The sequence below is a fragment of the Macaca thibetana genome, chromosome 10 (assembly GCF_024542745.1).
Source record: "Macaca thibetana thibetana isolate TM-01 chromosome 10, ASM2454274v1, whole genome shotgun sequence".
NCBI classification, from domain to species: Eukaryota; Metazoa; Chordata; class Mammalia; order Primates; family Cercopithecidae; genus Macaca; species Macaca thibetana.
Window position 1 is genome coordinate 73,723,430 of NC_065587.1, and position 15,510 is coordinate 73,738,939.

Below are 15,510 nucleotides of genomic sequence, written 5' to 3' on the forward strand. Positions count from 1 at the left end.
ATTTATATGTCCAGAAGAGCACAGCTATAGAAATAGACTGTGGATTAGTGTCGCTAGGGGCTGGGTGAAAAGGGGAGAAAGGAGAGTAACCACAAATGACAGCCAGATGGTAGCGGTTATGAAACTCAGTGAACATGCTACCAACTACTGAAGCCTATCCTTTAAATAAGTGAATTTTATGTAAATTATCTCAATGACGCTTTCTTACGTGTTATTCTGGATATAGGGAGTCCCTCTCCTGCCATGCCCACAGAATCTCGTCTGGTTCCTTTTCCATAGGATAGTATGAAGAATTAACCTTTCTACTTAAAGGCCCATATCAATTTAGGACATCATAACCAAAATTTTCATCATGAAATCAGCATAGAAAATTTCAGACGACACGGCCTAAAAGGTTTATCTGGCTGGATGGAGTGGCTCATGCCTATAACCCCAGGGGCAGGGGCAGGATGGTTTGAGCTCAGGAGTTCCAGACTAGCCTAGGCAACACAGAGAGACCCCTTTTGCCGCAAAAAAAAAAAACAAAAAACAAAAAAAAACAAAGGTTATGTGATGTGGTGTGAAACCTTTTTTTTTTTTGCCCAAGCTGGAGTGCAGCGGCACAATCTCGGCTCATTGCAACCTCCGCCTCCCGGGTTCAAGTGATTCTCATGCCTCAGCCTCCCGAGTAGCTGGAATTACAGGAGTGCACCAAAATGCCCAGCTAATTTTTTGTATTTTTAGTAGAGACAAGGTTTCATCATGTTGCCCAGGTTGGTCTCGAACTCCTGGGCTCAGGCAATCCACCCACCTCGGCCTCCCAAAGTGTTAGGATTACAGGTGTGAGCCACCACGCCCGGCCATGAAACTTTTTCTTTTTTTGAGATGGAGTCTCCCTCTGTTGCCCAGGCTGGAGTGCAGTGGTGCAATCTCAGCTCACTACAGCCTCCACCTCCTGGGTTCAAGCAATTCTCCTGCCTCAGCCCCCTGAGTAGCTGGGATTACAGCTGCCTGCCACCACGTCTAACTAATGTTTGTATTTTTAGTAAAGATGGGGTTTTACCATTTTGGCCAAACTGCTCTCGAACTCCTGGATATAGGGAGTCCCTCTCCTGCCATGCCCACAGAATCTCATCTGGTTCAATCCACCTCAGCCTCCCAAAGTGCTGGGATTACAGGCATGAGTCACCGCGCCTGGCCTCGAAACTTTTGTCTGAGATACATACACACACACACACACACACAGATGAATATAAATAGAGAGAAGTGGGTCAGTCAAAACAAAAAGTCTGGAAAATACATTTTAGCAGTTGACGATATTCAAGAAATAAAACAGTAAGTGTGAGATCTCAGAGTCAAAAAGAGAAATTGAAAAAAAGCTGAAGTCACTTTAAAGCATCATTGTAAGCATGGAACTAAATAGCAGAAAAAGTAAAGCTGACCCTGGTATCTACTTTGGTAAGTCAAGTAATACGCTTCCCTCCTCCGTCCACCTCTCAGGGCTCAGAGGAGCTTCCTACTCCCACTAAATTCAGGCCCCTTCTGGTGAAGTCTACTGCAGATCACGTGGGGAGCTCCACAGGGAAGGGTGCACCATCACTGGAAATGGGGACTGCAGGGCTGCAGGTGGGCAGCCTGGACATGCAGGCCCCAAACTCACACTAGGGGTCCAGAAGCAAGCACAAAAAGAACTCAAACAGAAGCCAAGCGTCAACTGGAGGAAAGAAAGGAGAAGGAACAAAATCGATATTGCTAACTTATTCAGTTTATCTTTGAGTGGATGAAAGAATAAAGGAAGAGGAACAAGAACCCATCAAACTTCTCAGAGGGAGACAACATTTTCAAAGACTGCAGGTCAGGATCTCTGACACAGAAGATGCGAGCAGCTGTACAATCCAACAGCCTGGGCTAAAGCAGAAGCCCTGGGGACAAACCTAAAGAAAGATCACTCGCGAAACTCCGCGCGTCAAGAAATCTGAGGTCATCTTCAAATCGGCAGGGAAACAAAAATGTAGAGAATTATCACTATCAGGGAGAGACTACCAAGAATATCTGTGAGGATTCCAGGGTCAATGTCAAGATGCTGAGCTTTCTTTGCTAAAAAACAAAACACTACGTGGCTGTGCGCGGTAGCTCACGCCTATAATCCCAGCACTTTGGGAGGCCGAGGCGGGCGGATCACAAGGTCAGGAGATCGAGACCATCCTGGCTAACACGGTGAAACCCCATCTCTACTAAAAATACAAAAACTTAGCCGGGCGTGGTAGTGGGCGCCTGTAGTCCCAGCTACTCTGGAGGCTGAGGCCGGAGAATGGCATGAACCCGGGAGGCGGAGCTTGCAGTGAGCCAAGATCGCACCACTGCACTCCAGCCTAGGCGACAGAGTGAGATTCCATCTCAAAAAAACACAAAAAAACAAAACAAAACAAAAAACAAAAAAACACTATGTATGAGACTGTAATTAGGACACTTCTTGAATACCACTAAAGACTATTTACAATATTGCATTTGAGTCAAAAGTGAAAATAAGAACTAGGACAGTTAAACCTATTCTGCAAGTACTCTACAACGCATTAAAAAAAAAAAAAAAAACAGTTGGCCTTGCATGATGGCTCATGCCTGTAATCCCAGCACTTTGGGAGGCCAAGGCAGATGGATCACTTAAGGTCAGGAGTTCAAAACAAGCCTGGCCAACATGGCGAAACCCTGTCTCCACTAAAAATACAAAAATTAGCCGGGCGCCGTGGTGGGCGCCTGTAATCCCAGCTACTCAGGAGGCTGAGGCAGGAGAATCGCTTGAACCCCGGAGGTGGAGGTTGCAGTGAGCCAAGATCACACCATTGCACTCCAGCTTGGGCAACAAGAGCAAAACTCCATCTCAAAAACAAACAAACAAACAAACAAACAAAACAAAAAGTAGCTGGCTGTGCGTGGTGGCTCACGCCTGTAAATCCCAGCACTTTGGGAAACAGAGGGGGCCAATCACCTGAGGTCAGGAGTTCGAGATCAGCCTGGCCAATATGGTGAAACGCGGTCTCTATTAAAAATTTTAAAATTGGCTGGACGTGGTGGCACATGTCTGTAATCCCAGCACTTTGGGAGGCCGAGGTGTGCGGATCACAAGGTCAGGAGTTCGACACCAGCCTGGCCAATGTGGTGAAACCCCGTCTCTACTAAAAATACAAAAATTAGCTGGGCGTGGTGGCGGGTGCCTGTAGTCCCAGCTACTCAGGAGGCTGAGGCAGGAGAATCACTTGAACCTGGGATGCGGAGGTTGCAGTGAATGGAAATCATGCCACTGCACTCCAGCTTGGGCAACAGAGCGAGACTCCGTCTCAAAAAAGAAAAGAAAAGAAAAACAAATAGCTAACTATCGGAAGGGGGAAAAAAAGACAAAATGATCATTTGCAACCACAAGTTAAGTATTCCTTGTATAAAGTGCTTGGGACCAGAAGTGTTTCAAATTTTGTATCTTTTCTGATTTTGGAATATGTGCATATATATATACTGAGATATCCTGAGAACGGGACCCAAGTCTAAACACAAAATTCATTTATGTTTAATATACGCCTTATACACATAGCCTGAAGGTAATTCTACTCAATATTTTAAATAATTTTGTGTATAATGGCTACGTGCAATGGCTCACACCTGTAATCCTGGCACTTTGGAAGGCCAAAGCAGGAAGATTACTTGAGCCTAGGAGATCAAGGCTGCAGTGAGCCATGATCTTGCTACTGCACTACAGCCTGAGTGACAGAGCAAGATCTCTTAAAAAAAAAAAAAAAAAAAAATTGCATATGAAATAAAGTTTTGACTGCAACCCATGACATGAGGTCAGGTATGGAATTTTCCACTTGTAGCATCCTGTCAGTGCTCAAAAGTTTCCAATTTTAGACTTGGGGATTAGAAATGCTCAACATGTATTATGATTGCCTATCTAAGAAACTCAAGAGAATCTACTGAAAAATAAGAACAACAGAGTTTGGTTAAGTAGTATAGCAGACACGGTACTACTATATTTTCCTCACGCATACACCAAAGGACTCCACTTCCCAGCCCCCCTGCACCTAAAATAGAGCCAACAGACCTCGGAAGAAATCATACTACTTCCAAGCTTGGCCCATGAAAAAAACTTCCACGCACAAAATTACATGGCAAACTTACAGGTCACATCTTCTTGCCAGTTGTGACAAAAATGGAAGGAGCCTAGATCCCCAAGTCACCACTTAAAAAAGAACCATCTAAAATAAATGTGGGCAATAAATAAATGTTTTCTTTGTCAGGCCACAGTTTTTGACTAGCATTACCTACCCTGACTAATACAGGTGGTCGGTTATAAAACATACAGACTGGCTAGGTGCAGTGGCTCATCCCTGTAATCCCAGCGCTTTGGGAGGCCAAGGCAGAGGATCACTTGAGACTGGGAGCTGGAGCCCAGCCTGGGCAACACAGCAAGATTCCATCTCTATCTCATTTTTTATTTAATTTTTTTTGAGACAGAGTCTCACTCAGTGGCCTGGCCTGAAATGCAGTGGCGTGATCTGGACCCACTGCAACCTCCATTTCCTGGGTTCAACTAATTCTCATGCCTCAGCCTCCCGAGTAGCAGGGACTATAGGAATGCACCACCACACCCGGCTAATTTTTTTTTTTTTTTTCTTAGTAGACAGGGGGTTTTTCCCCATGTTGGCCAGGCTGGTCTTGAACTCCTGGCCTCAGGTGATCCGCCCACCTCAGCCTCCCAAAGTGCTGGGATTACAGGCGTGAGCCACTGCCCCTGGCCTCCATCTCTTATCTTGTTAAAAACAAGGCTGGGCACAGTGGCTCATGCCTGTAATTTCCAGCACTGTGGGAAGCCAAGGCAGGTGGATCACCAGAGGTCAAGAGTTCAAGCCCAGCCTGACCCACATGGTGAAACCCTGTCTCTACTAAAAACACAAAATTGGCCAGGCGTGGTGGCACATGCCTATAATTCCACTTGGGAGGCTAAGGCAAGAGAATCACTTGGGAGATGGAGGTTGCTGTAAGCCGAGATCACACCACTGACTCCAGCCTGGGCAACGAGAGCAAAACTCTGTCTCGGAAAAAAAAAAAAAAAAAAAAACCCACAACATACAAACTGCAAGCAGTATACTTGCTTTATACCTGCTAGTAATAGCGGTTGGGAAGGAGGCGTAAGGGGAGATAATCACATTCTAAATACCAAATATTTTCTTTGTTTTTGAGTAGGGTGTCTCCCTTTGTTGCCCAAGCTGGAGTGCAGTGGCACCTTGAACTCCTGCAGCCTTGAACTCCTGGGCTCAAGTTCTCTTCCCACATCAGCCTCCCTAGTCAGTGGGACCACAGGTATGCACACCACCACACTAGGCTACTGTAAAAATTTTTGCAGAGATGGGGTCTCACTATGACGCCCAAACTGGTCTTAACCTCCTGACCTCAAGCAATCTTCCCATGTCAGCTTCGCAAAGTACTGGAATTACAGGTGTAAGCCACATGTCCAGTCCAGCAAATACTTTAAAATATAGAATAAGTAATCAGTCGGGCAGGGTGGCTCATGCCTGTAATCCCAGCACTTTGGGAGGCCAAGGCAGGTGGATCACAAGGTCAGAAGTTCAAGACCAGCCTGACCAATATGGTGAAACCCCATCTCTACCAAAAATACAAAAATTAGCTGGGTGTAGTGGTGCACACCTGTAATCCCAGCTACTCAGGAGGCTGAGGCAGGAGAATTGTTTGAATCCGGGAGGTGCAGGTTGCAGTGAGCTAAGATCATGCCACTGCACCCCAGCCTGGGCAACAGAGAGAGACTCTGTCTCACAAAAAAAATAATAATAATAAGTAATCTATAGACCATATATTAGGAAAAATCTAGAGACACTGACTTGCTCTGTTCATACACAAAATAAGTCAATATTATAAAGATGACAAGTCTCCCCAAATTAACTTATACATTTAATGCAATTTCCCATTAAAAGTATTTTGACAGCCTGGCCAACATCGTGAAACTCTGTCTCTACTAAGAATACAAAAATTAGCTGGGTATGGTGGTACATGCCTGTAATCCCAGCTACTCGGGAGGCTGAGACAGGAGAATCGCTTGAAGCTGGGAGGCAGAGGTTGCAGTGCAGCCTGGGCGACAGAGTGAGACTCCATCTCGAGGTGGAGAGAGTATTTTGAAACCCTAAATTCAAAAACACTGGAGTAAAAACCGAGCATAGGCACTACGAGATAACAAAGCCTACTATAAAGTGATTATAATGAGCAAAATAGTAAGATCATGGCAAAAGAACAGATAAACTGAGTAAAACAACAGATTCAGCATATGATTAAGGTGTTATTTTTTAAGTTAATAAGGATGAATTAATAAATAGTACCTAAAAAATATAAACTAGAGGGAACAAATAATCCTCACTTCATAAAATACTCCAAAACAAGTATCACACTAATTATAGCCAATTTTTTTTAAAGACCTAAGAGAAAATATGAGTGAATACCTATAAAACCTTGAGATAACGAAGCCATGGGAAATAAAAAAAGATTGACAGATTTATTATTTTTTTTTTTTGGAGACGGAGTTTCGCTCTTGTTGCCCAGGCTGGAGTGCAATGAGGCAATCTTGGCTCACCGCAACCTCCGCCTCCCGGATTCAAGTGATTCTCCTCCCTCAGCCTCCTAAGTAGCTGGGATTACAGGCATGCGCTACCATGCCTGGCTAATTTTCTATTTTTAGTAGAGATGGGGTTTCTCCGTGTTGGTCAGTCTGGTCTCAAACTCCCGACCTCAGGTGATCCGCCCGCCTCGGCCTCCCAAGGCGCTGGGATTACAGGAGTGAGCCACCGCACACGGCCGACAGACTTAAATTCAAGGCATAGAAAAAAATATTTGCAAAGTAGAACAAAAAAATGCAAATCTTGGCCGGGCGCGGTGGCTCAAGCCTGTAATCCCAGCACTTTGGGAGGCCGAGATGGGCGGATCACGAGGTCAGGAGATCGAGACCATCCTGGCTGACACAGTGAAACCCCGTCTCTACTAAAAAATACAAAAAAACTAGCCGGGCGAGGTGGCGGGCGCCTGTAGTCCCCGCTACTCGGGAGGCTGAGGCAGGAGAATGGCGTGAACCCGGGAGGCGGAGCTTGCAGTGAGCCAAGATCACGCCACTGCACTCCAGCCTGGGCGGCAGAGCGAGACTCTGTCTCAAAAAAAAAAAAAAAAAAAAAAAAAAAAAAAAAAAAAAAATGCAAATCTTAACACAGGTTGAGTATTCCTAATTCAAAAGTCCAAAATTTGAAAGGCTCCAAAATTCAGTACTTTCTGAGTGCCAACAAGACACTCAAAAGAAAATGCTCACTGAAGCATTCTGAATTTCAGATGAACAAATCAAGTATAATGCAAATATGCCAAAATAAAAATTAAAAAACCCAAATCCAAAACACTTTCTAGTCATAAGCACTTCAGAGAAGGGATATCCAACCTGTACATGTTTCTCAAGCAGGTAAAGATCAAAAACAACAAACAGTAGCATCAACTTTACTCAAAGAATATGGAAGAAAAATGTTTTATATTAAAACAAGCACTGATGTTTCTGAAACAGAATGAGAAATTCACATTAATTTTAGATAAAACAGAAAAGACTTAAAAGAAGTGTCATGCTTGTTATATTCCAAACACTTTTAAATATGCATACATTCCCCCATATCATGCATCTGCGGAAAAATTTGTGAAGCAATGTCTATAAATACAAATATCAAAGAAGCTCTTGATAACAAATATATGAACTTGGGCTAGGCACAGTGGCTCATGGCTGTAACCCCAGAACTTTAGGAGGCTTGAACTCAAGAGTTCGAGACCATCCTGGGCAACACAGGAGACCCCCACCTCTAAAAACATGGTGGAACCCTGTCTCTAGAAAAAATACAATTAGTTGGGTGTAGTGGTGCATGCCTGTAGTCCCAGCTACTCAAGAGGCTGAAGTGGGAGGATCTCCTGAGCCCAGGGAGCAGAAGCTGCCAGTGAGCAGAGATCTCACCACTGCACTCCAGCCTGGGTGACAGAGTGAGACCCTGTCTCAAAAAATATATAGATACAGATATACGAATTCAATAGAAAATTCTCAGCACTGATCACATATACCTTACTGTGAAGCAAGGATCACCAAATGTTTTCTGTGAAGGGTCTATAAAGGGCCAGAGTTACATCGTCTCTTGAGTGAGCTTGGCTGTGTTGCAATTAAAGCTTATTTACAAAACCAGATGCTGGTGATTCCTCCACCAGCAGCATCCCTGTCACCTGAGAACTTGTGAGAAATGCACATTTTCGGGGCCCACCCTAGATCTTCAGAATGAGATCCATGTTTGGCGACGAAGGTGTTGTAGTTAGCCCCCAGCTAGGTGATTTGCCTTTGGAGACAGCAAATGATTTTTAGCCAGCCCTGGAGAGGAGTCAATAAAGATAAACCAAATTTGAGGCTGAAATCCCATCTAAAGGAGAATGTATAAGAAATTGTGTTGGCCAGGTACGCTGGCTCACGCCTGTAATCTCAGCACTTTGGGAGGCTGAGGCAGGTGGATCACACAAGGTCAGGAGTTCGAGACCAGCCTAGACAATATGGTGAAACCCCATCTCTACCAAAAATATGCAAATTAGTCAGGCATACCTACTCAGGAGGCTGAGGCAGAAGAACTGCTTGAACCTGCGAGGCGGAGGTTGCAGTGAGCCGAGATCACACCACTGCACTCCAGCCAGGGCAACAGAGTGAGACTCCGTCTCAAAAAAAAAAAAAATACAAAAATTAGCCGGGTGTGGTTGCAGGTGACTGTAATCCCAAATACTTGGGAGGCTGAGGCAGGAGAATCACTTGAACCCAGGAGGTGGAGCCTGCAGTGAGCTGTGATTGCACCATTGCACTCCAGCCTGGGCAACAAGAGCAAAACTCCGTCTCAAAAAAATAAAAAAAAGAAATTGTGTTTCCTCCATGAAGACCAAGGACATAGCAGTGCTTTTGGTCTGAAGCAGGGTGGAGAAGACCCTCAGTCACAAAGCCAAGAACTCTGAGATGAAATGATGGTCCAGAATGAAAAAGCCTATTCAAATTTAATTAAATGGAGGTGGGGGTATGTATATACATTCACTTGAACAAAACAAAGCCAGTGGTGAGGGGAAAATGTGTGAGCGTTGAGGTGGTGGATAGAAGATTCCTACAGGAACAAACAGGGGAATTGACAGAAGGAATCCAAGCTAGGGTACATAAAGGCAAACACTGTAGCCAGGAATGAACCACAGGCAAACAAGGCAGGAGCGAGAGAGAGGAGATGATCCTGTTCCAACTCAGCCTCAGCCTCCTCCCAGCGCACCCTTTACTCCACCCCAAAATTTTCTAAAATGCACATCTGAACAAGTCACTCCCCTTCTGGGAATCTCCCCGTGGCTTTCCAGACAAGGATTCAAGCCCCGTAATATAGTATCAAAGGACCTCTCCACCTGACCCCCATCACATCCTTCCAACTGTCCTAACTCAGTTACCCTCTCCCAGGCATATGCCTCTCCCGTTTCGCCCTTCGCTCACACTGATCCCTCAATCTGGAATGTCATTCCCACCTTCTCTAGCCTAACCCTACTTTCTATCCCAAGTCCCCAAAAGTCATCCTGGAACACAGAAGCACAGCATGATTTGAGTCTAACTTCAAGCTTGGCAACTGACCGGCCTAGGGTCAAATCCTGACTCTACTTAGCAGCGCTAAGACCCGAGGTAAGGAGCTGCCCTCCTGCCACACCTCAGCATCCTCAGCTGAAGGATGAAAAGCGATTAATTCCCATCCCACAGGGCTGCAGAGACTGATCGCGTGAGAGAACACAGGAGTGCTGGGCAGAGCTCCCTGGCACTCAACTGACACTGGCTTCTCTGCCCTCTTCTACACTAACAGGAACTTAGAAACCCTGAGTTTCAGATGAGAGCTGGGAATAGTGTTCTACAGTAGTTTCATGGAACAGAATTCAAGACTCAGGAATTAACTTACAGAAGGTACCCAAGCCTTCATCAATAAATGAAGGACCAGAAGCCACCGTGCCTGCCAGTTGCTAGGACTAGCAATAATAACTTCAAGTGCCCAATACATAATCGATACCTATGGGCACTATCACTGTTTCCTTGGTCCTATCACATGGGGATCTCTTGTCTTTCTAGGGTCCCTTCTATTGCTTGGAGAAGGTCCAACAGAGAAGTGACCCTTATCAAACTGCACTTCCATTCAACTTAGAAGATGGAAGGATTCAACTCTGTAAGAGTTACACACAGACATGGATGACCTCCACCAGGTGCTCAGTGAGATGATGCCTTTGGGAAGGAAGCCTGAGCCATCAGCTGCTTTGGGCAAAACTCATGAGTGGGCCAGGTGCGGTGGCTCACGCCTGTAATCTCAGCGCTTTGGGAGGTCGAGGTGGGCGGATCACAAGGTCAGGAGTTCGAGACCAGCTGGCCAACATGGTGAAATTCCATCTCTACTAAAAATACAAAAATTAGCCGGGTGTGGTGGTATGCACCCGTAATCCCAGCTACTTGGGAGGCTGAGGCAGGAGAATCACTTGAACCCATGAGGCGGAGGTTGCGGTGAGCCAAGATGGCACCACTGCACTCCAGCCTGGGCAAGAGAGCAAGATTCTGTCTCAAAAAAAAAAAAAAAAAAAAAAACTCATGAGTGAAGATTTTCCTGATCACTCACCAGAGAAAGCCACTCTCCTTTAAGGATGGAATTTCCATAGAGGGCCTCAGAGACACCTAAATCTGAGGTCACGGACTTAGCTGAGGTCACCTCAGGTCAAAGTTGAAAACTGGGACAAAGGACAATGAGAAGCCCCCAAGATTTAAATTTCCATTGAAGATGACCTCCCCCAAAAATCTCCACCCTTGCTTTTCTGCTGCATTTGGGTATGTCGGGTTGGCATTACAACTTAACATGGCCTAAACTGGCTCCTCCAGCATCTCAGTTAATGGCCACTTTCTTTCTAGGTACTAAGACCAGAACCTCGGCGGCCTCCTCAATTTTCTTTCTGGTTCATTAGCAAATCTCAACCTCACCTTGAAATCCCACTAGTCTCCCCTCAGCCCTGCACTGGCCATCTGGCTGGTCTCCTTGCTGTCCTGACTTCAGTCTCTCTCACACAGCAGTGCCTAGAGTGTGCTTGCCAAAAACTAGATCAGTCCACCTCCCTTCTTTACTCCAAAACCCTCCAATGGCTCCTACCACCCTCAAGGTAAAATCTGCAGGGCTTACAGTGGTCCGCATGGCCTTATGTGATCTGACCCCCATGGGTTCTCTGACCTCCAGACCAAATTATCCCCTCCTCCTGCCTCAGGGCCTTTGCATCTGCTGTTTCCTCCCCTCAGAATGATCTTTCTCCCAGATCTCCACATGCCTCACTCCCTTCACATCTTTAGTCAAAGATGACTCAAGCCCTCTGCTATGAACTCAACTGTATCCCCCACCACCACTGAAAGAATTCATTATGTTGAAGCCCTACCCCCACAATGTGGCTGTATTTAGAGATAGAAGCTTTAGGAGGTAACCGAATTTAAATGAGTTCTTAAGGATGGGGCCCTGATCCAATAGGAAAACTTTATTTTTTTAAACAAAGTCTAGCTTTGTCACCCAGGCTGGTGTGCAGTGGCGCAATCATGGCTCACTGCAGCCTCAACCTCCTGGGCTCAAACAATCCTCCCACCTTAGCCTCCTGAGTAGTTGGGACTGCAGGCACACACCACCACGTCCAGCGAATTTTTTTTTTTTTTTTTTGTAGAGACAGAATCTCACTATGTTGCCTAGACTGGTCTCAAGTGATCCTCCTGCCTCAGCCTCCCGAAGTGCTGGGATTACAGGTGTGACCAACAGTGCTTGAACAGAAAGAGATAAATGGCACCAAGAAAAGGCCATGTGAGGACTCATCAAGAAGACGGCCACCTACAAGCCAGGAAGAAAGCCCTCACCAGAAACTAAATAGGCCAGAACCTTGACCTTGGACTTCCCAGACTCCAGAATTGTAAGAAATAAATTTCTGTTGTTTAAGCCACCCACACTGTGCTATTTTTGTTGTGGCAGTGTTAGCAGACTAATATACCTTCCTCCCTGTCTACCCTTCCCAAAATATCAACTCCCATCCCCATACTTAATCCCCCAAGCCTTGCCAGATTCCTCTTCACAGCACCAGCTCTCATTGTCCAGCTCCCTACAGTGTGGGCTCCATGTGGGCTGGGAATCTCCCTGCAGCATCCCAAGCACCAAGAATATTACCCAGCACAGATTAGGCACTCAAACAATGTAATAAATGTATGAAAGGCCTATGAAAGGTGAAGCTGAAAGCAGACCTCAATTACAGGAGAGCCAACAACCTAGAACCTGTGACAAAATAACAGGTTCAAAATAGCAAAGCCAGAGAGAAAATGAGAAGAACGGCATAGCGCACAAAGGGCTCGTTTCAACCCAGAGGCTGCAACGCACAGCTTGACCTGGAGGAGGATGGTTCCCTACCGAAAGAATAAAAGGAAGCCCAGAGAACAACTGGAGGAACAGCAGGGCATGAAAATGAATTAATGAGGTTACTGGGCACTCAGAACCAATAGACTGGTGTGTGAGAGTTTTATGGGCAAGGCCAGGAAACAGGTCAGGAAGGACTGTAAGATGTTTAAATTTAAAAAGCCTAAGAGGATTAAATATAAATACGTTTTTAAAAAGCTTCAATGTACATGTACAAAGCACCATATAATTTCAAATTATTACTGTTGACCTTTTTTTTTTTTTTTTTTTTTTTAGGAGACAGTCTCACTCTGTCGCCTGGGCTGGAGTGCAGTGGCACGATCTCGACTAACTGCAAACTCCACCTCCCAGGTTCAAGCGATTCTCCTGCCTCAGCCTCCTGTACAGCAGGAATTACAGGCATGCACCACCGTGCCCGGCTAATTTTTGTATTTTTAGTAGAGACGAGGTTTCACCATGGTGGCCAGGCTGGTCTCGAACTCCTGAGCTCAAGCGATCTGCCCGCCTCAGTCTCCCAAAGTGCTGGGATTCCAGGCATGAGCCTCCAGGCATGAGCCACCACACCCAGCCCCAGCCTACTGCTTTTAATTACCTTAACCAAAATGGGAAAATTCCTCAAGCTACCAGTGGTACCAGAAAATAGGTCTCCAAACAGATCCCTGGTTTGTCTTTAGAGACACTGAAGATGACAACAGTAGGCAATTAGGGATTTCAGACACCCCACAAACTAGATCTTAGGCTCTGTGAGGGCAAAAGACACAGTTTATTCAACAACGATTTGTTCAACAGCACCTGGTCACCAAGTGGATGGATAGATGGGCAGACACAGATGGACAGACTACTCAATGGGTGGCTACATGTGCTTGCCTGCCCCTGGGACACATGACTCATTTCTGCAATGCTACATAGACTAGAGTTTGCTCCATAAATGAGATAGATAGTATGGCATGAAACCTAGCGAAACCATCTACATTTTTCTAGCCAGGTACTGGTTTTTTTTAAGCTGGCCACCACACTCAGCTTTTTTTTTTTTTTTTTTTTAATATAGAAACAGGAGTCTTGCTATGTTGCCTAGGCTGGTCTTGAACTCCTGGCCTCAAACAATCCTCCCACCTCAGCCTCCCAAAGTGCTGGGATTACAGGTGTGAACCACAACACCCGGCCCAGGTACCTTAATAGGCATTTTTTAAACATGTCAACAGATGTTTAAACGTAATTGACTTAATTGACCGTACCACAGTCAGAGAATACAACTGCCAGGCAACCATCTAAAAAACTGTCAACATAAAAAGTTCCTGAAATCCCTATTTTCTTAAAAAAATCACCTTCCACTCCAAGCAAAGAAACCAAAAGAGAAATGCCTTGGTATTAAAAGAAAGAAGCTGGTTGCCATTTTGGCAAAAGAAATAGCCTAGAAAGCAGATAGCTCATGCTTAGCATGTCACATGGAACAGGCTGGACACACCCGCTGCCTCCCTTTAACTAGCAGGTGTGCCATAAGAGCTTACACTGGGCACACCCACCGGTGCCCAAAAGCTATTAAATTGGGGAATGAATGAAAAGAGAACAGTAGTAATACATTCATAAGTGACCCTGATAGAGCCAACCATAACCCAGCACAGAATTCTGATTTTTTTAGCTGAAAGGGTCCTTTATAAATCTCATCAGGTTCAAACACCTTCAGGAGAGGCAGGCAACGTGACCTGCATCGGTTAAAAGGCAGGTGCAGACAACCAGAAATGGTGAGGCCCAAACCCAACAGCATTCAAATACAAAAACATAAAATAAAAATGCTCCAGCCACCCCGATTCCAGCCTTTTGCTTCAGAGAGGAGGAAGCCGGCTGAGGGAGGTCACATGGCCAATTAGTGACAGCTCAAACCAGACTGCCTCCGGACTCCCGGTCCCATGTCCTCGCACATCCCGGGGCCTTCTCTGCGCGCAGATGACCCAATTGTCAGCAGGGACTGCATCTTCCCCCGCCCGTCTCCCAGCTCTGCAAGAATAGAAGTAGCACCTACCACAAACGCTGCAGACCCAGAAAGCCCTTATGGGTGACTTTCTTCCACCTGCAGTTGCCCTCATTTACCCTTTGCCCTGACAATCCATAATTTCCCATCAGTCACGCTTAAACCCCCAGCCTGCAGGCCGACATCCTATCAGCCACCCATCCAAGTGGGGGCATCTAGGACCAGACGAAGGAGAAAATCCTGCGCCTTAAAGTAGTCACACTTGAAATGTCATTTTTTTCACCCTAAAGGTGGCAAGGAGGGGGACTCGCGACCCCCGGGGAACAGGCCAGAAAGACCCCGAGGTCGGAGGAGCTGCTTCTAAAATTACTTCGCGCAGTCTTTGTAGAAGGGAAGAAAGCAAGAATGTAAAAGGCACCCTCTTGCCGCCCCTCCTGATGCCCCTGAATTCCAGGGAGCGAGACGATACCCGTGCGCACCACCTGGGGAGGGGCGAGGGAAGCGACCCCAGGACGCGCGGACGCAGAGCCCGGGAAGAGGCGGCGGCAGCCAGTGGGGTTCTGGGGGCGCCCCATTTGCCTCCCCGCTGCGCGGCCTGAGGGCCCGAGCGCGCTGTGGCTCCCGCGGCAGGCAGGGGTGGGTACCCCGGGGGCCCGGCCCGGCCGGCGGGGCGGCAGGAACTGAGGGCCGCCGGGCATCTTGGACCCCGGGTCCAGGCTGGCCGGCGGGCGCGGGGTCCCGGGAGACGGGTCGGGGTGGGGGCGCGCAGGCCGCGCCGCGGGGCCGGTGGGTGACAGCGCGCGGGGGCCGGCCTCGTGGGCGCGGCGGACACCTCGGGGCCCGGCCGGCAGGTGCGGCCCGCGGGCCGGGCAGGGGGCGCGGCGGCCCGGCTCTCACCTGGCTGCAGCTCGCGTGGTTCCCGTCCTGCCGCCGCGCCTCGGCGCCGCAGTGCCCGCTGCCGCCGCCGCCTCCGGTCCCCGCGACAGCCGCCTGCAAAATGGCGCCGTGGAGGGGCGGGTCGGGGGCGGGGAGCAG

The 15,510-nt window shown here is 47.2% G+C and overlaps 1 protein-coding gene across 2 annotated transcripts in view; it reads right to left on the minus strand.

Moving 5' to 3' along the window:
• Positions 1-15,488, minus strand: part of SLC23A2 (solute carrier family 23 member 2) — a 151,330-nt gene extending 135,842 nt beyond the window's left edge. Inside the window, exon 1 of one of the 2 annotated variants that reach the window (XM_050745213.1) lies at positions 15,373-15,488. The gene's annotated coding sequence lies outside the window, so the exon portion shown is untranslated. The remainder of the gene's footprint in view (positions 1-15,372) is intronic. The other variant, XM_050745214.1, reaches the window with a different exon arrangement.
• Between the last annotated feature and the right edge of the window lie 22 nt (positions 15,489-15,510).